The sequence below is a fragment of the Pongo pygmaeus genome, chromosome 20 (genome assembly GCF_028885625.2).
Source record: "Pongo pygmaeus isolate AG05252 chromosome 20, NHGRI_mPonPyg2-v2.0_pri, whole genome shotgun sequence".
Taxonomy (NCBI): Eukaryota; Metazoa; Chordata; class Mammalia; order Primates; family Hominidae; genus Pongo; species Pongo pygmaeus.
Genome location: NC_072393.2, coordinates 32,974,417 through 32,995,045, shown reverse-complemented (window position 1 = coordinate 32,995,045; position 20,629 = coordinate 32,974,417). Strand labels below are relative to the sequence as shown.

The window sequence follows — 20,629 nt, the reverse complement described above, 5'->3', positions numbered from 1 at the left end:
TCCCACCATTGGCCCTAACTGGCCTTCTGGACCTCCCTTTGCCCAGAAGAGGGTGGCACCTGCCACTCTCAGGACCACCCTGCCAAGGCAGACTAAACCAGATCCTGTTGCAAAAATTAATTAATTAAAAGTATGAAGCACAGAAGAAAATGAGGTACCAGGAAAAGGGGTGAGAAGAAATTAGACATTACATAAACTTTGCATATTGGAAATACCTATATTATTTTTTTGAGATAGTCTCAGTCTGTTGCCCAGGCTGGAGTGCATTGGCGTGATCTCAGCTCACTGCAACCTCCACCTCCTGAGTTCAAGTGATTCTCCTGCCTCAGCCTCCCGAGTAGCTAAGACTACAGGTGCCCACTACCACGCCCAGCTAAGTTTTTGTATTTTTACTACAGACAAAGTTTCGCCATGTTGGCCAGGCTAGTCTCAAACTCCTGACATCAAGTGATCTGCCTGCCTCAGCCTCCCAAAGTATTGGGATTACAGGCATAAGCCACCGCACTTGGCCGGATATATATTTTAAATCTTTAAGTCAAAACAAGTGGGGAAAAGAGGATATCGAAATAATTTTGAAAGCGCAGGGAACTATAAACTGAACAAGCAAATTTGGAAAAGAGACAAATACAAGTGGAATAATTTAAAAGTAAATAAATTTAATATACAATATGTGAGTTAAATATAAAATTAGACTGAGTTGACGACAGAATTAGTGAACTGGATTTGGGAACTGGAGTTTTCAGCAGAATGAATACAACCATATAAAAAAGAGAAAGTAATAGCAATATGAATGTAATTATATGTATAGGAATAATAGAATGACAAGAAATAAAGCACAACTTAGCACATCGGTCTTGGTCATATTAGAAGATGTAGCTTACATAAGAAAGTGAGCAGTATTTACTGATACTTAGCACATCAGTCTTGGTCACTTTAGAAGAAGCCACAGTGGAGGAAAGCAGGTTACTGAGAGACAAACTGAGAACCCATGGGAAGAAACGGGAGTGGAAAATGTAACCTGTGAATTTCTGTTTAATCTTCACCAACCAGGAGGTGCTGGGGCTGATGGTGATGACCTGGAGCACAGTCAGGAGAAAGGTGATGGAGCTGGAGAGGCTCCTCATCACCCTGTACATGTAGAAAAATGCCTTGCACTTGAAGTTATTCTGCAAATGTAGTTACTCAAACAGGTCTGGAGATGCTAAGAAGACCACAGTGAGGAGCATCACTAAGTGTGCAAGGTCCAGGTGACAGGTGATGTGGTCAGTGGACTTAGGCTTGTGATCTGGAAGGACTGTGAAGATGTGGAAGAGAAGGAAGGTCTTGGCTGTAAGTCCGATGGCAGCTTGGAAGAAAAGGGCATTTTTTATATTACTATAAGTGCAACATGATAATCTTAATGATGAAGAGGAATCATCTTTTCTATATTTGAAAAAAGCAATAAGACTTCTATCATCAATGTTATTTATTGCATAGTCAAAACTATTACCAACCTTACCATTTTTATTTCACTCATTTATCTTGATCAAACCCACCTCATACACATTTTTCAAAATGCAGCCTGAGCACTATATTATACAACAAATTACTTATACATATATAAAACATCCACACATTCACAATCACATGTATGTAGGGTCCACATTGTCTATACTCATATAATAATATAGTACCTGGACTCACTCTTCAGAAAGCATTTCTTTATTTTCTGCATTTTTTGTTTAATTATCACCATCCATAGTAATATGCATGTAAAAATAAATCACAGGTGTTTGAACAACTGAACTGAACTTTATGCTAATGGGAAAATAATCCCCAAAAATTTTCTTAGGAAAAAAATATTGCATTGAGTTGATGTAATATCACATCAGTGTGATAAAGTTTCTTTTTTTCTCCCTCTTTCATATTTAAGCGCCCTTCTAATTACATGAGGCTTCTGCTCATGATAATTTATCATGAAGTCAGCTGCTTGCTAACCTTGACACTATCTGTATCTTAATTTTCCTTTGTCACATTACCTAAGATATTCACAGATTCTGGAGTTTAGGGTATGAACATTGTTGTATGTGGGCGGCAAGCCACCCAGGTGCCGAGGCAAGAGACCGAGGACATGAGCTGTTCCAGTATAATAAAATATAAAACAAGAATAGTTATACCAAATATAGATCTTAGATATAATTATATATGAATATCATTAATCATTAGTTTGTAGCAATTACTCTTTATTCCAATATTATAATAATCTTCACTCTATAATCATAACCTAGGAAAAAAAGGCCATACAGAGATAGGAGCTGAGGGGACATAGTGAGGAGTGACCAGAAGACAAGAGTGCAAGCCTTCTGTTATGCCCAGACAGGGCCACCAGAGGGCTCCTTGGTCTAGCGGTAATGCCATCGTCTGGGAAGATGCCCGTTGCCAGGTGGACTGTGGTCTAGTGGTAGCCTCAGTGTCAAGGAAAAACACCGGCTAATTAGCAGACCGGGAATGGGAGTCTCCCTTTCCCCGGCGGCGGGGTGGGGGGGCGGTTTAGAGAAGACTCTACTCCTCCACCTCTTGTGGAGGGCCTGACATTAGTCAGGCTTGCCTGCAGTTATCCGGAGGCCTAACCAACTCCCTGTGATGCTGTGCTTCAGTGGTCACACTCCTAGTCTGCTTTCATGTTCCATCCTGTACACCTGGCTCTGCCTTCTAGATAGCAGTAGCAAAATTAGTGAAAGTACTGAAAGTCTCCAATAAGCAGAAATAATGGCATAAGCTGTTTCTCTCTTTGTCTCCTCTCTCTGCCTTGGCTGCCAGGCAGGGAAGGGCCCCCTGTCCAGTGGACACATGACCCACGTGGCCTTACCTATGATTGGAGATGGCTCACTCTTCTTATCCTGCCCCTTTGTCTTGTATCCAATAAATATCAGTGCAGCCTGGCATTTGGGGCCACTACCAGTCTCCGCGACTTGGTGGTAGTGGTCCCCCGGGCCCAGCTGCCTTTTCTTTTATCTCTTTGTCTTGTGTCTTTATTTCTACACTCTCTCATCTCTGCACACGGGGAGAGACCCACCAACCCTGTGGGGCTGGTCCCTACATCCGGCGCCCAGTGTGGGGCTTTTCCTTGCTGTGTGAAGTTGCACCCTGATTGTGGGATTCAGCGGAGGAGTTCAACGAGAGATTCCTGAGGACTGCGGTCAATAAGCTTGGTGGCAAGCTAGAGCACTCAGAGTATTCCGGGGACACCATGGGACAAGCCAGTACTAAGTACTTGGCTTATTTAAATTTTATAAAAACTCTTCTTAAAGAAGGAGGGGTTAAAGTTTCTACTGAAAAGTTAATTGAATTATTTGAGGTTGTAGATCTTCTTTGCCCTTGGTTTCCAACTGAGGGAACTTTAGAACTTAAAGATTGGGATGAGATTGGCCAACAATTCAAAATTGCTCATAAAGGGGGACATTTTATTCCACTCACCATTTGGTCAATCTGGGTTTCAGTTCGCTCTGTCTTAGACTCCTTACAGACTCAGGAGGACAACATGGAGACTGATCCCTCTTTCCTGTCCTCTGAGGAGGTCGAGGAAGCTCTCAGTTCTCTTTCCCCTGAGGATACTGCACAAATTGAGAACATAATTTCACAGGAGGACTTCCACTCTGACATGCCTGTGCCGCCCTCACCTATGCTAGGGCTACTGTATCCCCGTTGTCACTTTATGATGATCTTTTAACTGACCTGAATGCACTTATTTCCCCCAGCCAGCAAAACTCAGCTGAAACATATCAACAGCCATTGCAGCCAGACCCTCCTGTCTCTTCTCACTCTCTCAACGCTGTCGCCGTGCACACAGCGGATGAGATCAGGCAGCCTGAAAATGAGTCTATAAATTATGTTTCTATGTAGCCTGGTACAGAGGCTCCGATATCTGAACAGCCCGGAGAAGAGGCTTCCAATTCTCGGCCCGGTAATGAAGCCTTCAACTCCTTTCCTACAAATCGGACTCAGTTAGGGTCACAGGCTCCCTTGAAGCCTGGATCCTTTCCTGCCAATCAGACTCAGTTAGAGTCACAGGCTCCCTTGAAGCCTGGTTCCTTTCCTACTAATCGGACTCAGTTAGAGTCACAGGCTCCCTTGAAGCCTGGATCCTTTCCTGCCAATCGGACTCGGGTAGAGTCACAGGCTCCCTTGAAGCCTGGTCCCTTTCCTACAAATCGGACTTGGGTAGAGTCACAGGCTCCCTTGAGGCCTGGTCCCTTTCCTACAAATCGGACTCGGGTAGAGTCACAGGCTCCCTTGAGGCCTGGTCCCTTTCCTACAAATCAGACTCGGGTAGAGTCACAGGCTCTCTTGACGCCTGGTCCCTTTCCTACAAATCGGACTCGGGTAGAGTCATAGGCTCCCTTGAGACCTGGTCCCTTTCCTACAAATCGGACTCGGATAGAGTCACAGGCTCCCTTGAAGCCTGGTTCCTTTCCCCCTGCTCAGACTTGGCTAGAGTCACAGGCTCCCTTGAAGCTTGGTCCACAGTTGCTGTGGCAGCCTGGTTTTCAGGCCCATGAAAGACCTGCTCAGCAGGTAATCTGGTCTCAACCTGGCTTTCAGGTTTTCAACTCTCCTTCTATTCAAAATTCTAGCCCTTTGTCTGCTCCTGGTCCGGTCGCGACTGCTGTTGCTAATACTACCATTGCCGCTCATAAGCAACCAATTACATACATCCCTGAAAATGATACTCCGCTTATGAGGGCTATAGTTCAGGCAAGGGAATATGGGGATCCTGAAGCCTGGCAATTTCCTGTAATTTTACAACCTCCAGTACCTGCCACCCCAACAGTACAAAATCACCCACAGCCCGTTGTTGATCCTGCTCAGCAGGCAGCTGACCCCGCAGCTCAACAGGATCAAGAAGCTGATAATCAAGCCCCTCAGCCTGAAAATCAGGCTGCTCAGGGAAATAATCAGGCTCTGCAATTGCCTGCTGCTGAGGCACAGCCAATACCTGGCATTCCCGCTGTTCAGGCGGTAGTTCAGCCTGACCCCATACATCCAGGTCAGGTTCAGCTACGCCCTGCTACTTGGGAAAGTTTTTCTTTTAAATTCCTCAAAGATTTTAAGGAATCAGTAAAACAGTATGGCACCAACTCTCCTTTTGTCCATTCCACATTAAAAGCCCTAGCAGAAGATAAACATTTGGTGCCCTACGATTGGGAAATTTTAGCAAAATCAGTCTTATCTAAATCCGAATATTTACAGTTCAGAACTTAGTGGGTTGATGCTGTCCAGGAACGCATTTGTCTTAATCAGGGCTCCAATCCTCCTGTTAACGTTATGGCTGACCAGTTACTGGGAATGGGTCAATGGGCTGCAATTCGACACCAAACTATACTAAATGATGAGGTTATTGAGCAACTGCGAAAATGTTGCTTAGATGCTTGGGACAAAATTCAAGATGATGGTAAAGTATGCCCATCTTTCACAGCCGTCAGACAGGGACAACATGAGCCCTACCCAGACTTTATTGCTTGTCTTCAAGACGCAGCAGAAAAGGCTATTCCTGATAGCCACTGCCAAAGACTTGTTGTAGAACTTATGGCTTATGAACAAGCAAATCCAGATTGTCAGGCGGCTATTCGCCCCGTCAAAGGCAAAATTCCACCGGGTGGTGATATACTCACCTCCTACATTAAAGCCTGTGAAGGGGTGGGAGGAACTCTGCATACAGCAATGATTATGGCACAAGCTATGGTCTCTATTCGAATGCCTGGACAATTCTCTGGCCAATGCTTCATATGCGGCCAGAAGGGACATGCAAAAAGAAATTGCCCTCAGCGTACAGGTCGTCATCCTTTACATCACCAACAACAACAAAAAAAAACTTTTCAGCAACAAAAAGCCCCACCTTCTACTTTATGCCCACGATGCAGAAAGGGACTTCACTGGGCATCTCAATGCCATTTGAGATTTGATATTGATGGCAATCCTATACAGCCTTCTAACAATCAGGGAAACGGGATGAGGGGCCGGCCCCAGGCCCCTTTAAACAGTGGGGCATTCCTCAACTCTTCAGCCCCTGGCGTCCAGCCAGATGGGAGCTTTCCCAGTTCAATCCATTCAACCTCCACCCCAATTCCCACTTCAGCAATTCATGCCACAGGATCTAATGGCTCAGCCCCAGCATGAATCTCAGTACAATGCTTGTCCCCCACCACTGCAGGCTCAGCAGCAGTAGATCTCTGTTGTACCACAGATATTTCTTTGTTGCCTGGAGAGCCACCTATTGCTGTTCCTACAGGTGTTTTTGGTCCCTTGCCAACTGGCAGTGTTGGTTTGCTACTGGGTCGTTCAAGTTTAAATATAAAAGGTGTTCAAGTACATACTGGTGTAATTGATTCTGACTATTCAGGTGAAATTCATATTGTCATTAGCTCTGCAGTCCCTTGGAATGCAGCAGCTGGGGACCGCATTGCTCAACTCCTGATACTTCCTTACATTCCTTTAGGATCCAGTTCTAGTACAAGAAAAGGAGGTTTTGGTAGCACAGATTATCAAGATAAAGTGGCCTACTGGGCCAGCAAAATTTCTGACACTCGTCCTGTGTGCTCCGTGCATATTCAGGGGAAGAAGTTTGAGGGAATGATTGACACGGGTGCTGATGTTTCTATTATCGCTTTACATCAATGGCCCCGACACTGGCCAAAGGAGCATGCCTCCACAGCATCAGTTGGTGTTGGTCAGGCTTCAGAGGTATATGAAAGTTCCACAATTTTACAATGCACAGGCCCTGAAGGACAGATTGGAACTATTCGCCCCCTCATTACACCCATTCCTGTTAACCTGTGGGGAAGAGATCTTTTATATCAACGGGGGGCTCAGATTACTTTTCCTGAAGGCAATTACAGACAGCAGAGTAAAGACATTATGACCAAAATGGGATTTGTTCAAGGTATGGGTTTAGGAAAATCAGCACAAGGCATCACCGAGCCTATCATACCCACTCCTAAAGCAGACTCTACAGGACTTGGTTATTCTTTGTAGAAGTGGTCACTATCAAGTCTCCAGATCCCACCCCTTTGACCTGGAAAACTCAAAAACCTGTCTGGGTAGATCAGTGGCCGCTTCCAAAAAATAAGCTGGAGGCACTTCATATTTTGGTTCTTGAACAGTTAAAATTGGGACACATCAAACCTTTTTCTCCCTGGAATTCACCTGTTTTTGTTATCCAAAAGAAATCTGGTAAGTGTTAAATGCTTACCGATCTTAGGGCGGTTAATGCTGTCCTTCAGCCTATGAGGACATTACAACCCGGTTTGCCCTCCCCCACTATGATTCCTGAGTATTGGCCACTTATCATCATTGACCTTAAAGACTGTTTCTTTACCGTTCCTCTGGACCCTCAGGACTTTGAAAAATTTGCTTTCACTGTTCCAACCCTTAACAACATCGCTCCTGCAGCACGTTACCGTTGGAAAGTCCTACCTCAAGGTATGCTCAATAGCCCTACTATTTGTCAATATTACGTGGGATGCATATTAAAGCCAGTTAGAGACAAATTTCCCCAATGTTATATTATTCATTACACAGATGATATTCTTTGTGCAGCACCTTCATGCTCTGTATTAATATCTTGTTTTTCTGCATTACAACAGGCAGTCACAGCAGCTGGCTTGGTTATCGCCCCAGAAAAAATTCAGACTTCTTCCCCTTATCACTATTTAGGAATGCAGCTAGACGACAAGGTCATTAAGCCTCAAAAAGTTCAACTCAGACGACACTCCTTAAAAACTCTAAATGATTTCCAAAAATTACTTGGAGATATTAATTGGATTCGTCCCTCCTTAGGCATTCCTACTTATGCTGTGTCTAATCTTTTTGCAACATTACAGGGCAAGCCTGATTTACGCAGTAAAAGGTCCTTGACTCCTGAGGCAGATTTTGAATTACAGCTTATAGAAAAATGCATTCAACAGTCTCAGGTTACCAGAGTGAATCCACATTTACCTTCTGAAATATTAATTTTTCCCACTGAACATTCACCAACAGGACTCATTATTCAGGGACATAATTTAATTGAATGGTGTTTTCTTCCACACAGCCCTTTACGTACACTAACTATTTACCTAGATCAAATTTCTACCTCAATTGGTCAGGCTCGTTCTTGTCTCCTTCGTCTTTCGGGAACAGAGCCCCAAAAAATCATTGTTCCCCTTACCCGATTACAAGTTCAAGACGCTTTTGCTTCTTGCATCGCTTGGCAAGTACATTTGGCAGGTTTCCTGGGTATAATTGATAATCACTATCCTAATGTAAAATTATTTCAGTTCCTTAAACTCACGTCTTGGATTTTGCCTAACATTACTAGAAACACCCCATTACCTGAAGCTGTCACCGTTTTCACTGATGCTTCCTCTAATGGCCAAGCAGCATATACAGGACCAAGATAACGTGTTCTTAGCACACGAGCTATTTCAGCACAACAAGCTGTCCTTGAAGATTTCCCTGAACTAGTTAACATTGTCTCTGACTCAGCGTATGTAGTACATGTTGCTCGCAACATTGAAACTGCCCTAATCAAATTTTTGCCTGATGATAACCTATTCTTTCTTTTTCAAAAGTTTCAGTCTGTGCTCAGAGCAAGGTCTTCTCCTTTCTACATTACTCACATTCGGGCCCACACACTCCTCCCCGGACCCCTCTCGGTCGCAAATGCCAGAGCTGATACATTAGTTACTCCCGTTTTTACAGATGCAGAAAATTTTCATGCTTTAACTCATGTCAATGCTGCGGGACTCCGAAAAAAGTTCCCCCTTCCATGGAAACAAGCTAAAACCATCGTACGTCACTGTCCTACTTGTCGAGTGTTAATTTTACAGCCACTTTCTTCAGGAGTTAAACCTAGAGGACTTTCACAGAATGCTCTCTGGCAAATGGACGTGACTCATTATCCTCCTTTGGCAAGCTTTCTTTTATACATGTAACTATTGATACCTTTTCTCATTTTATTTGGGCCACTTGTCAAACAGGAGAAAGTACAGCTCATGTTAAACGACATATGCTTTCTTGTTTCTCGGTTATGGGCTGTCCCGAGAAACTAAAAACTGATAACGGCCAAGGCTACACTAGCGCTGCTTTTAAAAAGTTCACTCAAACATGGGCAATTACTCACACAACTGGCATCCCCTACAATTCTCAAGGACAGGCTTTGGTTGAACGAGCCAATACAACACTCAAAGATCAACTTCGAAAACAGGATACTAAATCAAAGGGAGACGCTGCTACTCCTCATGCCCAGTTAAATCTGGCCCTTTTTATACTAAATTTCTTAAATCTAACAAGAAATCAACCTTTTATAGCTGCAGAACAACATTTCACTGGAAATGAATTTGATCCACAAAAAGGAATGCGGGTTTGGTGGAAGGATGCAAAAACTAACACATGGGAACTAGGCACCGTCATAACTTGGGGTAGGGGTTTTGCTTGTGTTTCCCCAGGAAAAGGACTACAGCCGGTGTGGGTCCCCTCCCGACAATTAAAACTGCACCATAACTCCAAAGATGAAATGCTCCCAGAAGCAAAAGGACTGCCAGACTTCCCAAAGAAACCTACAAAGGGACCTTTTATAGTGACTTCAGTTTTGTGGAATAATTGTAATGCTCCCAAGGCCGTTGTGCTCCAAAGTCTAGCCACAGGTATTGTTATTGATTGGGCTCCAAAAGGGCATTATTGGCGAGATTGCTCCGGCAAAAATAACTCATGCTCGGAGTTTATTTATTTATTAGATTATATAGAGCATGGATGGCAGTCATATAAGCTGAGACAATGGGTGTCTCCTTACCCATTCAAATGGATGGATGCAGGCATTGCTCCTCCTAGACCAAAAATGATTCATCCCTTTGCTACCCCAGAACATCCTGAATTATGGAAATTCGCTGCAGCCTTGACAGGAATAAGGATATGGAACACTACCTATCAACTCCTTCACATTAATACCAAAACACCCACATTCAAACTCACCTCCGTATCTGAATGGGTGATACCTATCAGGAGCTATGTCAAACCCCCTTACATGCTGTTGGTTGGAAATATAATTATCATTCCCAACACACAAACTATAGAATGTGATAACTGTAAGCTGTTCACGTGCATTGATGCTACTTTTAATCCCACTACAAGTATTCTCTTAGTAAGGGCTAGGGAGGGGGTCTGGATACCAGTTTCCTTACATCATCCATGGGAGTCTTCCCCCTCTATTTACATAATCAATGAAGTTCTTAAAGGTATCCTCAAAAGAACAAAGAGATTTATTTTTACTCTTATTGCAGTCATTGCAGGACTAATTGCGGTTACTGCAACAGCAGCAACTGCTGGAGTTGCCATCCACAATTCTGTTCAAACCGCTCAATATGTTGAAGCATGGCAAAAAAACTCCTCCAGACTTTGGAATTCTCAGGCTCGAATTGATCAAAAATTAGCTAATCAAATTAATGATCTCCGCCAAAGTGTAATCTGGCTGGGAGATAGAGTTATGAACTTGGAACAATGTATGCAATCACAGTGTGATTGGAATACTTCTGACTATTGCATAAAGCCTTATGCTTATAATAAAGATCAACATAGCTTGGAAAAGGTTTCAAGACATTTAAAAGCCTGGGATGATAACTTAACCTTGGATATTTCACAACATAAAGAGCAAATTTTCGAGGCTTCACAAGCTCATTTATCCACTGTTCCTGGCTCAGACATCTTTGAAGGCATAACTAAACAATTATCTGATTTTAATCCCTTCAAATGGATTAAACCCTTCGGAGGATCATTGTTGTTACTGGCATTATTAATATTGGTATGCTTATGTTGTCTCCTTTTAGTCTGCAGATGCCTCCAAGGAGTCCGAAACCAAGTCTGAAGTCAACAACAAGCAATGATGGCGATGGCAGTCCTAGTTAATAAAAAGGGGGGAGATGTGGGCGGCAAGCCACCCAGGTGCCGAGGCAAGAGACTGAGGACAAGAGCTGTTCCAGTATAATAAAATATAAAACAAGAATAGTTATACCAGATATAGATCTTAGATATGATTATATATGAATATCATTAAACATTAGTTTGTAGCAATTACTCTTTATTCCAATATTATAATGATCCTCGCTCTATAATCATAACCTAGGAAAAACCAAGCCATACAGAGATAGGAGCTGAGGGGACATAGTGAGGAGTGACCAGAAGACAAGAGTGCGAGCCTTCTGTTATGCCCAGACAGTGCCACCAGAGGGCTCCTTGGTCTAGCGGTAATGCCATCGTCTGGGAAGATGCCCGTTGCCAGGTGGACTGTGGTCTAGCGGTAGCCTCAGTGTCAAGGAAAAACACCGGCTAATTAGCAGACCGGGAATGGGAGTCTCCCTTTCCCTGGGGCGCGGTGGTTTAGAGAAGACTCTACTCCTCCACCTCTTGTGGAGGGCCTGACATTAGTCAGGCTTGCCTGCAGTTATCCGGAGGCCTAACCAACTCCCTGTGATGCTGTGCTTCAGTGGTCACACTCCTAGTCCACCTTCATGTTCCATCCTGTACACGTGGCTCTGCCTTCTAGATAGCAGTAGCAAAATTAGTGAAAGTACTGAAAGTCTCTAATAAGCAGAAATAATGGCGTAAGCTGTTTCTCTGTCTCCTCTCTCTCTCTGCCTCGGCTGCCAGGCAGGGAAGGGCCCCCTGTCCAGTGGACACATGACCCACGTGGCCTTACCTATGATTGGAGATGGCTCACTCTTCTTATCCTGCCCCTTTGTCTTGTATCCAATAAATATCAGTACAGCCTGGCATTTGGGGCCACTACCAGTCTCCGCGAGTTGGTGGTAGTGGTCCCCCAGGCCCAGCTGCCTTTTCTTTTATCTCTTTGTCTTGTGTCTTGATTTCTACACTCTCTCGTCTCCGCACACGGGGAGAGACCCACCGACCCTGTGGGGCTGGTCCCTACAGTTGTACTAACTGTATCTTTTCAAAATGCTTTCGTTCTCCCCTAGCTTAGTTTTTATATGAGACCCCTTATGTTAACTCTCTTTAACATCTCAGAATGGAAGTGTTAAAAAGTGCTGCTCTCAATTTTCCAGAGAACAAAAAACACATTTTTCAAATTTATGGCATTCATAAAGTTACATTAAAATGCTCACACGGGGATCTTTTTGTTAAGACTTCACTTAATATAAAGATACCCACTCATGCCTTCAAAAATACTTTGCTCTCAAATAATAACGACAATTTCTCTCATGTGTTAATTGAGAGATCTCCGTATGAAAATATTATTATGAAATTGTACTGAATAATTCAGAAATTGTTCTCATGGTATCTTCTTTGGATACTGGCAGTATTATTTTATTAAATCAATTTAATACTGGATGTAGAACAATTCAGCTGTAAAATGCTGAAAAAAATCTTTTATACTCCCTCTATTCCTCCTGTGAGATGTAAGTGTGTTCAATTGTTTTCAACGTCAGTTAAAACTACTCTGGCCCATAATGCAAATCATGTGACAGTTTGCATTCTTGGCTTGTACTCAGAGAATCATGGCTGAGGTAGAATATTGCTCTAAACCCACCTGATACATATGAGTTTATAAAGGAGAAAGTGCATATCTGATATGTATGAGTATATACAGGAGAAACTGCATACCTGATATGTATGAGTTTATAGGGAGAAATTGCAGTATCTTATTTACTTTTTCTTCAAGCACTTAATCTAATAAAGGGATATATTTATTTCAACTTCCAGAACCAAGCAATTGATAGTTCTCAACAATGCACATTTGGAGCCTCAGCTCAGTTAAAATCTGTTGCCATGCTGCACTCAGGAGAAACACCAGGAGAATACTCACAGAAAGGCTCAATGATCTCCACATTATAAAGTTAACAAACCACTACAAGTGAAGCAATATTTGGATACAAATCACGTATATATGTGGAATTATTCATTAACTATGTATCAGAATTATATTATTATTCTGTCTGTATCGTAGGTTATGTAACAGAGAGAATAAATAGAAAAAGTAACATAGATTAGAAATTTAGTAATTTTTCATCCTAAAAGACATCCAGCTCATCATTTCTAATTTATGTCCCCAGTCTGTAAATGACTCTCACATACTGAATAAAGAGTCTATCTGCTAGATCATCATGTGGCCTCCTTCTCTGATGAGACTTGGTCATTGGTGCTAAAACTGTACTGGGGAGAACTACAGTTCTTATGGATTGAGGTCAACAAAAAAAGTCCAAGAGCATTAAATTTGAAATTCAGGTAAGCAAAAGGATGTGTGTGTGTTTGTATGTATGTAATATATAATAGGTGGGCATAGAAATATTACATGCAAATGTTTATTTTATAGTTATACTAAAAAGTTATTTGTTTTCTAGCGGGGAACCTGCCCCGATAATCATGTAGGCTCTTTTCTATTTTTCCTAAGCGTTGGCCGGCTTGAGAAATAAAGGGACAGAGTACAAAAGAGAAATTTTAAAGCTGGGTGTCCAGGGGAGACATCACACGTCGGTAGGATCTGTGATGGCCCACAAACCACAAAAACCAGCAAGTTTTTATTAAAGATTTTCAAAAGGGGAGGGAGTGTGCGAATAGGTGTGGGTGACAGATATCAAGTACTTAACAGGGTAATAGAATATCACAAGGCAAGTGGAGGCAGGGCGAGATCACAGGACCACAGGACCGAGGCGAAATTAAAATTGCTAATGAAGTTTTGGGCACCATTGTCATTGATAACATCTTATCAGGAGACAGGGTTTTGAGATCAACTTGTCTGACCAAAATTTATTAGGCGGGAATTTCCTCTTCCTAATAAGCCTGGGAGCGCTATGGGAGACTGGAGTCTATTTCATGTCTGCAGCCTTGACAGTAAGAGACAGGCTATGCCCAGGGGGGCCAGTTCAGAGACCTACCCGCAGGCGCACATTCTCTTTCTCATGGATGTTCCATGCTGAGAAAAGGAATTCAGCGATATTTCTCCCATTTGCTTTTGAAAGAAGAGAAATATGGTTCTATTCTGCCCGGCTCACCAGCGGTCAGTTTAAGGCTATCTCTCTTGTTTCCTAAACATTGTTGTTATCTTGTTCTTTTTTCAAAGTGCCCAGATTTCATATTGTTTAAACACACATGCTGTACAATTTGTGCAGTTAATGCAATTATTACATGGTGCTGAGGCGATATACATCCTCCTCAGCTGACAGGATTAAGAGATTAAAGTAAAGACAGGCATAGGAAATCACAAGGATATTGACTGGGGAAGTGATAAGTGTCCATGAAATCTTCACAACTTATGTTTAGAGATTGCAGTAAAGACAGGCATAAGAAATTATAAAAGTATTAATTTGGGGAACTAATAAATGTCCATGAAATCTTCACAATCCTTGTTCTTCTGCCATGGCTTTAGGCGGTCCCTCTGTTGGGGGTCCCTGACTTCCCGCAACAGTTTTCTTTCTGAATATTAAACTTAACTGTGTGTCGTGTATTTTTATTTGCTGAGTCTGGCAACTCCAAAATAAAGTAATCATGAGATCTGAAAACCTGGGCATACCCGAGTGAAACAGAAGAAAAACCCATGAAGTCACATAGGTCGATCTGAGTGTAAAGAAGAATTCGCTTCTATTGGATACAGCACACACTTATCAATCTAAATGCAAAACTCAGCCCTCACTATGAGACGTAGCAACCAGCTTGCCCTTCGGTTGAAGGTAAAGCCCCTGAGCACTCTCAGAAGGCAGATAATACGGATCAAATTTATCTTCATTATCCTCACTTATATCTTCGGATATTCTTAATACTGTAAGCCACAAAGCATATGCACAATTATGGATGTTAGGGAAAACACCACCATTAAATGGACCAGGAACCAAAGACTGATTATAAAGTCTACGGGCTTGATCAGACATCAGAAAAAGGAGAAAGATTGTCATGAGAGAAAGAAGCTATTTACAAACCTATTGCAAAATATGCATTAGAGAATATGCTATTTTGGACAATATAATAATAATTATATATAAGTATATAATATTTAATATTTAGTGTTGCATTATTTTATCAATATTCTGATAGAGTTCTTTACAGTCTGCCTGACATATATTGAAGTATAAATCTATTTCAGAAAAATAACACTGTTTTATTTTTACTAGATTAATGATAAAAAGTGTCATATTCTCATCAATTTTACCACCAGAGAGGGACCCCATCTCTCCTAAAAATACAAAAAAATTAGCTGGGTGTGGTGGTGGGCGCCTGTAATACCAGCTGCTCAGGAGACTGAGGTGGAAGAATTGCTTGAACCCGGGAGGTGACGGTTGCAGTGAGCTGAGATCATGCCACTACACTCCAGCCAGAGCAACAGGGCAAGACTCTGTCAAAAAAATAATTCAAATCCCTCTCATTATACTTTGGTCTCTTGCACTTGGCCCAGCTATATTCCACTGTTTTGTTCTGTTTTTATTTTACTCCATGCTTCTTAGCCTGGTGGCAGGGGTGAGGGAGTGAGGATATCTCTGATGTTCTGAGGGAGCCTCACACTTAAGCACTGTTAATTGGGGTATGGGGTTACTGACCTTCAAAGAGTTTCCTGCCCCTCCTGTAGATGCAATGCCAGGACAAGAGCACATTCCTGTCTCTCCTTCGGTGGTAGAGAGGCTCCTTGTCCACGTTCGTAGCTTCCAGTTGAAGTGGGTCTGCAACAGCGCCCTGTAAATTAACACTTTAGTTTCTTTATGGGAGATGTATCTGTGCAGAGATGTGTGTGTTGGCCTTGTTTTTCCACACTCAGCTGTGGTGAGTTTTTCCCCAGTGTCCACTGGATCAGGTTTGGATGCTCTTTCTCTGCAGATTGGTCCTTGTGTTCTATAGGAGAGATGGCAGAGCTATGTCTCCAGAGTTGTAGCAGTAGATGGGGTAGTGGTCTCTCCTTATCAGCACTGTGGGGAAAACATTCTCGGGATTCTACCCCTTCTTCTCTAACAGGCCTTGTAGGGTTCCTAGAAAAAATATACACAAAAATGTAAACTCTATGTCTGTAGACTCCAGGGTTTCTCATTCTCCTCACCCACTGACACACAGCCACCAGGAACTAGTTCAAATGTTCTGGCTTAATTATACCAGTTCACATGGTTTTCAGGGTGCACTTGAAAGCCTGGGGCCAGGCTCCTGCATGCTCTGATGTTGAGTTTGTTGTCTTCGCTGTGACCTCAGTTCTCTAAAGGGCTCGGGAGAAATCGACCACGCATTTGTAGCTTCTCCAGCTTTTCTGTTTGTTTGGTTGGTTAATGTGTAGGAACAACTCTTTTTGTCAGGTCTCTACATCTACAATCTTAACTCAGAAACTAATATTTTTAGATATATTTCTTTCCTGTTATACCTTTAGTGCTCCTCCACCTATGCTACTTGTTCTTCAGTATTTTTATATTGTATGTCTTTATCTATTTTAAAACCAGGTTTAATTTCTTCTTAATCTAATTAACAACTTTTCTATTTGCTTTCATTTATTCTCCTACGTGACTTTCTTCTGAGGCATTTAAAGTATTGATGTATGTTTCGAGTGCAGGAGGTCAGATTATACATTGACATTTGTCCTTGACCACTGCACGTATCACTTCAGCCCTGATTACCTGAAGCCAGATCTACTCTTAACATGTATTAATTTTACTATTCAATAAATATTAAGTCATCATGAACTGTATATATTGTTGCAGTTGTAGGCTTTATGAACCTGAATAGACAATAAACTAAATAAAAACCAAATTACATGGCTTCAGGGGGTATAATTTTTGATTAATGTTTTGGTTAATGAAAACATTCTTGTCTTTCTGTGATTTGCAACCTTGAGTGATTGTCTTTTTTTTTTTTGAGACGGAGTCTCGCTCTGTCGCCCAGGCTGGAGTGCAGTGGTGCAATCTCTGCTCACTGCAAGCTCCGCCTCCCGGGTTCACACCATTCTCCTGCCTCAGCCTCCCGAGTAGCTGGGACTACAGGCGCCCGCCACCGTGCCCGGCTAATTTTTTTTTTTTGTATTTTTAGTAGAGACGGGGTTTCACCGTGCTAGCCAGGATGGTCTCTATCTCCTGACCTTGTGATCCACCCACCGCAGCCTCCCAAAGTACTGGGATTATAGGCGTGACCCACCGCACCCGGCCGAGTGATTGTCTTGAAATAGGAACCAGAGTTGAAACTGAAGTAGTAGGTGTTAGTGAGATTTTGATGGCTAGGAACATCAGGCTTACTTTATAACTGAAAGGGAAATGAGAACACATCACCAGTTCCATATGATCACAATGCATTTGGAATAATCACCATGGCAACCCAGGACTGTTGTATTTTGAGAGAGAAGAATTGGAAATATAATGACCAAGCATAAAGCTAACCCAATCTAACATAGATCTTTGTCTTTAACACATATCTGTAATATTCATGTAGGCAGTGTATTTAACTTGTCAGAATTATTATTTATGTGCAGGTTCTTCTTTAATTTTCAAGGTTTTGTTTCTCCAGTAGTGAGTGTGGTACTGAGCAAAAGGGGCTTGCTATGCAATGCACTAGAAATTAACACTTTGACACTGTTTTTATTTTTATTTTTTAAAAAGTTTTTATTATAATTTTTGTTTAGTTTTAAATTTTTTTAAATGTCAATATCATTTAGGAACAAGTGGTTTTTGGTTACATGAATGCATTATATAGTGTTGAATTCTGAGATTTTAGTGCACTTGTCACCTGAGTAGTATATATTGTACTCAACAGGTAGTTTTTTCATCCTTCATCCACCTGCCACCCTCATGTCTGAGTCTCCAAAGTCCATTATATCACCCTGCATGCCTTTGCATATGCATGGCTTAGCTCCAACTTATAAGTGAGAACATATGGCATTGATTTTTAATTCCTGAGTTATTTCACTTAGAATAATGGCCTCCAGCTTCATTCAAGTTGCTGCAAAAGACATTATTTCATTCCTGAGGTGCTGACCTCAGGTTTACTGGACACGTCTCAGAGACAGGGCAGGGGATGAGGGCAAGACCCCTCTAAGGCGCTCCCCCACACCCTATCATTCCTGCTCTTAAAGGACCCCTGAAGGGCACTGAAGGGGTTGGACTTCTCAGTGCAAGCCAAAACCCACACCTCCGAGTACCAACAGCCCCAGAGAACAGCAGGGGCTCCTCAATCCTGAGCACCCCTCCAAGGAGGTCAGGAGAACAAGCCTTAAGCCAGAGTGAAGAGGATCAGTGTCTCGGACCCAGAGAGGATTCAGGGAAAGGGCACAGGAGGCACCCCAGTCCAGAGCCAGATAGAGTTCAGCTGAATGTGGGAACTCATGCCATGGAGTGGATGGCCCTGGATGACTGAAGAGCCCAGTGCCCAGGGGCGTCTCACCCACTGTAGAGACAGGCCCTTATATTAGGTGGCAATGGTGCCACCTGAGTTCTGGACCATGGCTCAAGCCCAGGCCAAGCAGCCCTGGAGTAAGGGCATGAGGCAGGGGGCCCCAAGCCAAGTTGAACACTGGGGCGCTGTCCCCGGAGCAGCCTGGGGTACCCTGACAGTACCCATGCCCCAGTCTGCACACACCCCTTGTTCTGAAATTAACAGCCTGCAGGGGTGTCTTCAACATCAGAACTAGTGGGCCACACAAAGCCCTGGAGGACTCTACAAACCCAGGTCCATGAGGAGCAGCCCTGTAAGGGCCAGATTGGCTGGGTGGAAAAGCTGACCAAGTCTTCCTTCCTTCCAGCCAAATCTGGAAAAAAGGCACCTTGCCTAGGGCAGTGTTCCTGGTACCCAGGCCTCTGTGGGCATCCTTCAGCACAAAGACCCTCTTCAAGGGGGGATGGGCTGGCTCTCCCAGGACCACCAACCCATCTCCAGAAGCCCCTGGGTCATCCCCACCTTCACCTAACTGGGCTGTCCCTGACGCTAAGGCCCAGCAGAACGAAGGGGATTCCACATAAATCAGGACAGCAGGCTGCTCTCTGGCGGCACTGGGGGCTTAGGGTCTGGCCAGCCTGTCCCTGGCTCAGGACACATGCCTGGAAATTAGGGTTTTCTCCTCTGCTCTTAGCATCTCCTGGGTAAACCAATAATTACCCTCCCTCATGTCTCAAAATTCACATCCATCTAAAAGGCGCTGGTGAGGGTGACATTTCCAAGAAGCCATATCCCATGTCACCCCCTTGCAAAGCTGTGACCTTGTCCGCGGGCAGGCCAGGCGGCGGAGTTCTCCCAAAAGCGGATGAACTGGCACTGTGGCTGGAGAAAGCAGAGCGCAGCAGCACAATGGACAGCGTCTGGGACCTCAGGCCGGTTCCACAGCAGCTTAGGAAAGCAGGAGGCCCCCTGGGCGGGAGGAGGCTTGATGATCTGGAGGGAAACCGAACTGAGCAGCGGGAGGTGGGGTGAGCCTGAGACCCGACCGATTTTGGCAAAGGCGAGGCGCACTTTGCAGTGTCACACTCTCCTCACTGCCCAGCCCAGACCTGCCCTTCAAGTCCCTCTATGGACTCACTCCCCTTAGCCAGGGGTGGCACAGATTCAGTAGCCAGCATGGGTTTGGAAACAGAGGTCAACACCGCCCTGCCCCTCCCTGCGGGGCTGCGCAACACCCCAGAACCTTGCGCATGCTGAGACTGTAGTCCCACAGCCCTGCGACCAACGGCCGGAAGCAGCTAAGACACTATTACCAGCATGCCCGGCAGGAGCGCACCGCGCTGCCCCCCCTCCCCCAAGGTACCAGCATCATCCCCACTCCCTCAGCATACTGGGATTGTAGTCCCGCAGCTCTGCCACCAACGGCCAGAAGCAGTTAAAAAACTGTTCCTCCCAGCATGCCCGGCGAGGCGCGCACCGCCGCTGTACCTCCCTCAACGTATCCGTACCTCCCTCAACGTATCCGTACCTCCCTCAATGTATCCGTACCTTCCTCAAGGTATCCGCACCACCCTCTCTCCCATTTCAAGAGAAGATTGTAGTCCCGCAGCCCTGCGACCAGCGGCCGGAAGCAGCTAAGATGCTACTGTTCCCAGCATGCCCGGCGAGGCGCGCACAGCACAGGCCCTCCCTCAAGGTCACCACCTCCACTCCCGTTGCATGCTGGGATTGTAGTCCGGCCGCCCTGTGACTAACGGCTGGAACCGCCCAAAACACCAAGCCAGCCAGCATGACCGGCAGGAGCGCACCGCGCTATGTCTCCCTCCAGGGATCCGCACCGCCCTACAATCCTGCTTTGTGCTGAGATGGTAGTCCTGCAGGCCTACAACTAACAAGCTGGGTGCGGATAAGAGACTACAGCTCCCCGCATCCCAAGCAAAGGTCCCTCCTCTACGGAGCCCCTCCACGCGTCCACTGCGGTTCCGCCGTGCCAAGGGGAGCTTGGCTGTTCACGGGCCTCTCCTGCTAGCGAGAAAATAGCTTGGCCGGGCGGCTGATCTCACCTTGTAATTCTGACACTGTGTCTCCCGGGCTTGTCGGCTTCATGACTTGTGCCCAAAGTTTGATTTCTCGCAGACCAGGTAAAAGCCAACAGGCTGTCATAGGCGCCTTGGCAGAGTTGCCATTGGAAGGGGCGTCCTCTAGTAGCTGGGATCTCCCCGCCCCTTCCCCCTGAGGGGCCACTCCTTTCGGCCCCACCCTTCTTATTGCCCCGCCC

At 44.4% G+C, this 20,629-nt stretch overlaps 3 long non-coding RNA genes across 4 annotated transcripts in view; 2 read left to right on the top strand and 1 right to left on the bottom strand.

The window, feature by feature from the left end:
* Positions 1–636: 636 nt before the first annotated feature.
* LOC134738830 (uncharacterized) lies at positions 637–20,593 on the bottom strand. Of its 2 annotated transcripts, none has more exons than XR_010124963.1 (4): positions 20,415–20,593; positions 15,555–15,977; positions 3,457–3,593; positions 637–1,345 (listed from the first exon to the last, which is right to left on the bottom strand). It is a non-coding gene; the product is annotated as an uncharacterized LOC134738830 (long non-coding RNA). The 2 variants fall into 2 exon arrangements; XR_010124964.1 differs by lacking the exon at positions 20,415–20,593 and adding an exon at positions 19,900–20,065.
* On the top strand, positions 7,362–11,793 carry LOC134738832 (uncharacterized). Its single transcript, XR_010124966.1, has 3 exons — positions 7,362–7,458; positions 9,465–9,662; positions 10,839–11,793. It is a non-coding gene; the product is annotated as an uncharacterized LOC134738832 (long non-coding RNA).
* The window catches only part of LOC129019488 (uncharacterized), a 61,417-nt gene continuing 60,866 nt past the window's right edge, over positions 20,079–20,629 (top strand). The window contains exon 1 of the long non-coding RNA XR_010124957.1: positions 20,079–20,492. This is a non-coding gene — a long non-coding RNA (uncharacterized LOC129019488). The remainder of the gene's footprint in view (positions 20,493–20,629) is intronic.